The sequence below is a fragment of the Coenobita brevimanus genome, chromosome 29 (genome assembly GCF_032717465.1).
Source record: "Coenobita brevimanus isolate Jiangsu-jjx chromosome 29, ASM3271746v2, whole genome shotgun sequence".
NCBI classification, from domain to species: domain Eukaryota; kingdom Metazoa; phylum Arthropoda; class Malacostraca; order Decapoda; family Coenobitidae; genus Coenobita; species Coenobita brevimanus.
The window spans coordinates 5,137,984-5,145,345 of NC_136982.1; positions in this window are offsets into that span (position 1 = coordinate 5,137,984).

The window sequence follows — 7,362 nt, forward strand, 5'->3', positions numbered from 1 at the left end:
ACCTCTTACGACCTTACCCCCACTTACTTCCCCTCACGGTAACCCCAAACCTCTTCTCATCAGCGCACCTCCCCTTCCCTCTTTCTCAAGATCCCCACGACACTCCCACTTTCCCCAAGCCTTTGTGCCTCCCATTCCATTTCCTAGGTAGGCCTATGTTGGTGCCGCGCTGCCTATAAAAACTCCAGCTAGGCTCCGTGCTCAGTGTCCCGTAAAGAGAGAGAGAGAGAGAGAGTCTTTCTCCTGCTAATCTGCCTTTTGGCGCCTGTCGGTTTTCTGGTCCATGTGTGTGTGTGATTGTGTTTGTGTGTGTGTGTGTATGTGTATGTGTGTGTGTGTGTGTGTGTGTGTGTGTGTGTGTGTGTGTGTGTGTGTGTGTGTGTGTTTTATTTTCGGCATTCTCTTGAGTGTTTACCTCTAGAAGAAGGAAGACTTTTGTATGTTACTGTTTTTCCTTTTACCAACACAAACATGGAACAGCTGAGGGTTCTTTACATAAGAATACAGTCGCCTTGTTGGTAGGAAGAATAGTCTAAATAAGTAGATTCTCTCTCTCTCTCTCTCTCTCTCTCTCTCTCTCTCTCTCTCTCTCTCTCAATTTTTTTTTTGCAAAGTGAATATAATCGTATATGGATAGCAGAAATACTACGTCGTTGGATGAAAGGGTTTACACGTATACAGTTTGCTTAATATAGTGAACACAGTAAAGGCCAGGGTGTTTATTAAAGTTGTGACTGAAGCAGCATTACGTAACACTGTGACGACTTGCTACTAGAATTACATTGTTAAAAACACTCACTGACTCATATTCATAGCACCGGTTTGTCTGGTTGGGTGCGGGGGCTGTGAGCGAGGTGAGGGTCTGGGTGGGTAAGACAGAGGTGGGAGTGGGTGTGGTGTGGGTGAGGTGTAGTTAGGTGTCAGTGGGTGAGGTATGGATGTGATTGGATGAGGTATAGGTGAAATGGAGAGGTATGGGTGAGGATGGGGTAGGTATGGGTGAGGAAGAGGGAGGTACGAGGGAGGGGAGGGCAAGTAAGGGTGAGGGAGGGAGAGGGAGAGTTAGGTATGGGTGAGAGTAAGGCAAGTAAGGGTAAGGGTGGGAGAGGAAGAGTGAAGGTGGGAAAGCAATGGGTGAGTATGAGAGAAGTATAGGTGAGGGTGAGGAAGTTATGGGTGATGGGTAAGGTATTGGTAGGGATGGATTAGGTATGAGTGAATGTGAGGTAGGTGTGGGTGAGGGTAGAAGAAGCAAGGTTAGGATGGGAAAGGTATGGATGAGGATGAGATAATGTGAGGGTGGGAAAGGTATGGATGAGGATGAGAGAGGTATGAGTGTGGGTGAGAGAAATATGGTTGAAGATGGAGAAATAATGTTTGAGGTATGGGTGATGGTGTGGAAGGTACGGGTGAAGGTGAGGATGGTAGAGGAGTGTTGATGGTGGGGAAGGTACGTATGAAGGTAGGGAAGGTATTAGTGAGGATGGTAGAGGTGTGTTGATGGTGGGGAAGGTACGTATGAAGGTAGGGAAGGTATTAGTGAGGATGGGAGAGGTGGGTTGAGGGTGGGGAAGGTATTGGTGAGGATAGGAGATGTAGAACGGGTTGTGGGTGAGAGGGACTGAGTTTATGTGTGTGTGTGTGTGTGTGTGTGTGTGTGTGTGTGTGTGTGTGTGTGTGTGTGATATGGGTGAACCTTTAGGGGAAGCCTCGATGGTGTAAGGTTGCTGTTGTTATTTTTTTTTCCTGTTAGGCTACCATACAGTTTTTTTTTTTTTTTTTTCATCTCTTGAGTAACATTTCAGAAAGACGTTAGATGTAACCCCGATAAGCTCCTCTAAAGTTAGACATTCCCAAATTAAGTTAAGATGTGTAAAGGCAGCAAGCATAAACTTAACTAGAAAACAAAAATTCTTCTTCTAAAATGATTGTTAAGAAGTAGGAGTGGCAAAAGTGCACAGATGAGAGATGAAAAAAAAGCACAGAAACAAGAACATGCGACCAGCAACAAATACATGTTTGTGTCTAAATTGTGGAATGTAGTTAAGGCAATAGGTCTCCAGATATGCAAAGGCCAACAGTGCTGAGATCTATCTATCTATTGCTATCTATTGCCAGACGCCTCAATCCCGTTTGGGGTGGCCACAAACAAATCGCCTCCAAGTCGCCCTGTCCCCCGCCATTTCACTGCCCTGCTCCCAACTCACACCCCCCTCTCTCATATACCTCTCCACCCCATCCCTCCATCTCATCCTCGGCCTCCCCCTCCCTCTTCCCCCATCCACCTCACTCAGATACACTCTCTTCGTCAGTCTTTCACCCTCCATCCTCTCCACATGGCCAAACCACCTCAGTGTGTTTCTCATAACGCTTCCTATCACATCCACATCCACACCACAACGCTCCTTTATATCTTCATTCGTCAGTCTGTCTCTCCACGTGACTCCACAGGCTCCTCTTAAATAACTCATTTCCACTGCTCTCACTCTTGACTTGTGTCCTTCCAACAATGTCCAAGCTTCACTTCCGTACGTTAGAGTTCGTATCACAATACTGTCATGTAGTAACTTTTTCACTTCCATGCTCACTTCCCTGTTTCTTATCACTGCTTTCAAAGAACCAGCAACCTTTCTTCCCTGCTGTACCCTTTCAAGCACTTCACCCTCCAAACCTCCATCCTTACTCATCACACTACCCAAGTACTTAAACGTACTCACATTTTCCAATTCCTCACCATCCAACCTCGCTGTACATTCACTAACTTCACCTCTCTCAAAGACCATCACTTTACTCTTCCCTACATTCACCTTTAGATTCCGTTTCTTACACACTCTCCCAAACTCATCCACCAAGCCTTGCAGCTCCCCTTCGTCTTCACTCAACAACACAGTATCATCTGCAAACAACAGTACAGGGAGTTTCCAAACACTATCCTCTCTCACCAGGGCCACTCCAACATCCACTACCCTACCTTGTACCGCTTTTATTACCCTATCCATGTACAGATTGAACAACCATGGAGATATGACACATCCCTGTTTCAAACCAACTTTCAAAGAGAAAAATTCTCTTAGTTCACCATCCACACGCACTCCAGCCTTCGCACCATCGTACATACTCTTCACAGCATTCAACAACTTCCCATCTACTCCATATATTCTTAACACTTTCCACAATCCTTGTCTATCCACCCTGTCATATGCTTTCTCCAAATCCATGAAAGCCGCATACAACTTCTTTCCCTTCTCTAGAAACTTTTCCACTAAAGATGTAAGAATGATTATCTGATCTACATAACCTCTTCCCTTCCTAAAGCCCCCCTGTTCTTCTCCAACTAATTTCTCTGTTCTTTCTCTAACTCTGTCTTTAAGTATCCTACCATACACTTTTCCTATTATACTAAGAAGACAAATGCCCCTATGATTACCACACACTTCTTTTTCCCTTTTTCCTTTGTACAAGGGAATAATTATACCTGACTTCCAATCCTCCGGGACTCTACCTTCCTCCCAGACCAATCTGCACATATTCCACATCCATTCTACTACTATCTCTCCCCCATGCTTCAGCATTTCACCACACACTCCATCAATTCCTGGGGCTTTCCCCAATTTAACTTTCTTCTTTGCTTCCACAACTTCTATCCTATTGATTTCTTCCTGTCTTCTCACCTCCCTCCTTCTCCCAGCCATTCCCCAGCCACTTATACTCGCATTACTTCCATCCTCTACGTTTAACAATTCCTTAAAGTGTTCTATCCATCTGTTCACTTTTTCTCCCTTCTCCACTAGTAATCTACCATTTTTATCTTTCACTCCCCTGCTTACTTCACTTCCACCCTGTCTTACTCTTTTCACCTCTTTCCAGAACATTTTCTTACAGTCCCTCCACTTTACACTGAAATTCCTTCCAAATTCCTCATCCACTCTCTTCTTACTCTCTCTTACTAATCTTTTCACCTCTCTCTTTCTTTCCACCTATAACTCTCTCTTCCGCCTCTCAACTTCTTCCACGCCCCTATTTCTCATCCATTCATTGTATGCTTTCTTCTTTTGTGCCACAGCCTGTTTCACCTCTTCAGTCCACCACGCTGTTCCTTGCACCCCCCTTCGTCTTCTCTTCCTTCCACACACCACATCACATGCTGCACATTTTTCTTCTGTAAATATCTTACACACACCTTCCACGTCTCCCATCTGCTCCAGTTCATATTTGCCCAATCGTTCCTCCACTTCTCTCTTATACTCTGCCTTTTTCTCATCCTCTTGTAACCTTTCCACTCTCCTTGCAACTACTCCTTCCTCTCGTCTTTCCCCTCTTCTATTCCTCCATCTTACTTGCATTCTAATTCTGGCCACCACCAAGTAGTGGTCAGAAAGTCCACTCCCCCAACCTCTATACACTCTTGCATCCTTTACACATCTTCGCATCCTTTCATCCACACACACATAATCAATCATTGCCTTCCTTTCATTCAGTTCACCACCCACCCTTCTCATCACTCGCCATGTATACCTGTGGATCATTTTATGCCTGAAGAGGGTATTGGCTATCACCAACCCCCTCCCAGCACAAATGTCCACTAACGCACTCCCATTCTCATCTATCTCAGCAGGAACACCCCACTCACCAACTATTCCATCCACCTTCACATTCCCAACTTTACCATTCATATCACCAATCAAAAACACTTTCTCATTCCTTCCAAACTTTTCCATGCACACTTCCACATTTGTCCAGAACTCTTCTCTCACTCTTCTAGCACGATCTTGCTTTGGCACATACACACACACAATCGCCCACATTTGTATTCCAACTTTCAACTTTACCCACACAATCATTGACCCAACTGATCCATACTGTCTTATGCTCCTCTTCCATCTTTTACTCACAACTATACATACTCCTTCCTTTGCCCTCTCATTCTCACCTACTCCTGCACATATACCCCATCCATACTCCCATTCTCTCACACTTTCTCCTCTCCATTTTGTTTCAGTTATTCCACATACATCCACTTTCGCACCCTCAAGCACCTGGACAATCTCTCTCTCTTTCACCTCATCATTCGCTCCTCTTACATTCCATGTACTCATTACCAAGTCCTTTGTCCGGTCCTGGGTCGTCATAAGAAGCGAAAAAAGCACAGAAACAAGACAGCATTCTGGATGGGAGGAGATTAGGAGACCTATACCCATTACTACATTCAACACTTCAGCTCAGGCTTGTAGCTGGTGGAATGTATTCATGAGTATAGGTCTCCAAATCTCATCCCGTCCTGAATACTCTTTTATTTCTGTGCATTTTTCACCTCTTATCTCAGCACTTTTCCCTTTGCAGATTTGGAGACCTATACCCATTACTACATTCCACATCATAGCCACAAACATGTATTTGTACCTGGTGGATTGCTCTTGTTTCTGTGCTTTTTTCATCTCTTATCTTTGCACTTTTGCTATTCCTACTTCTTAACAATCATTTTAGAATAATTTTTTGGTTTTCTAGTTAATGATCTTTTTGTGGATAATTATGCATGAAGCAAGTGTTATATTTGGATTGTTACATGCATAGCATGATTTCAGCATTCCGAGCATGCATTGTACATGCATCATGTGATGTGATTTGGATACTTCTCTCTTACATGCATAGCATGGTTTCAGTATGCATGCGCGTTCTGAGCATGCATGTACAGACGTCGGAATAAGTTAGTTTCCTTTTCCGTGGACTAAGGCATTAGTAACACTGCTCGATGGAGAGGTATCCCCTCCTCCTCCCTTCCTCATAGTCCCACACTCCCACCCAACCCCCCCACTTTTCTCTCCGACCCCATAACCCCACCCGGTACCCTCCATACTCTCGCTCCCAGCCAGCTAGGGGTTTCTGTACTTGAAGCACCTCTTTAATTACGTGTAGTCCTAACAACTAATAAAGGAATAGTACAGTATATATCATAAACCAAGTTAGGAAACGGTTTACGACACTGTGTGTGTGTGTGTGTGTGTGTGTGTGTGTGTGTGTTCGTGAGAGAGAGAGAGAGAGAGAGAGAGAGAGAGAGAGAGAGAGAGAGAGAGAGAGAGAGAGGGAGAGAGAGAATAAATCTGCTGTGATTAAATGTTGCGGTAGTAGACACCTCTTTTACACACACACACACACACACACACACACACACACACACACACACACACACACACACACACACACACACACACACACACACACACACACACACACACACACACAGGGAGAGAGAGAGAGAGAGAGAGAGAGAGAGGAGTTACAAGGAAAAGTTAGGATCTTAATGACTATGCAGCCCATACCGTGGAGATACTTCTTGTTTGCCTGGGAATGCATATCCAATTCACATTTATTTTGGTGTAAGATCCTGCCGATGAATCCCTTAAACTTCCCCACCGTGGTGTTAACAACGTCCGTGTTGAGTCAGGTCTATGTGGAGCAGATCTTGCACCTGAAAAAGTTTTCACGTAATTCTGCTGGTAATTTTTTTTCTTTTTTCAGCTTCCAACCATGGTTGTGTCCCAAGTCCGTGTTAAGAGTATGCAACTTTCTATGGAATGATTGTGAAACCCATTCAAATACTGAAAACTTTAATGAGCTGACCTTGTAATCTACGAGTTTCTACTAAAAAAGTCTCACAGCCCTCAGGCGAACCTGATACCTTAATCTCCTGAACTTTTTTAAAGTCTACGTATGTCTTTTTCAAGCAACCAAAATTCCACAGCAACTCAGGAATTGGCCGTATTAAGGAGATATAGACTGTGAGAACAATCTCTTTATTGCCAGAGAGAGAGAGAGAGAGTAAAATGATGTAAAATGGGGACGAGAAAGAGAGATGGAAAGAAGAGTGAAAAGGAAAGGAGGGGAAGAAGAGAGAGAGAGAGAGAGAGAGAGAGAGAGAGAGAGAGAGAGAGAGAGAGAGAGAGAGAGAGAGAGACTTGGAATGGTAAGAACAATCAGAAGAAATACTGATAAAAAAAGTGAGAGAAGAAAATGAAGCAGAGAGGAAGAAAACACGCAGGTGAAAAAATAGAACAATGTCATAGGAGTGACACAGGGACGGAAGCGCACACACACACACACACACACACACACACACACACACACACACACACACACACACTTTCTGAATATTTGTCGACATATCTGTCTGTGCCTGTCTGTGTACAGCCCCCCCCCCTTCTCTTTCTCTCTCTCTCTCTCTGGATCCTTTGTCTCATCCTCAGTTTCCTTTTCCCTCCTTCCCTTTTCTTTATAGGTATCTGCCCAGTCCCTACTTTCCACCCTCTCTCTTTCCCTCCCTTCGTCTCTCTCCCCCTCTGTCACTCCCTCATTACCTCACTCATC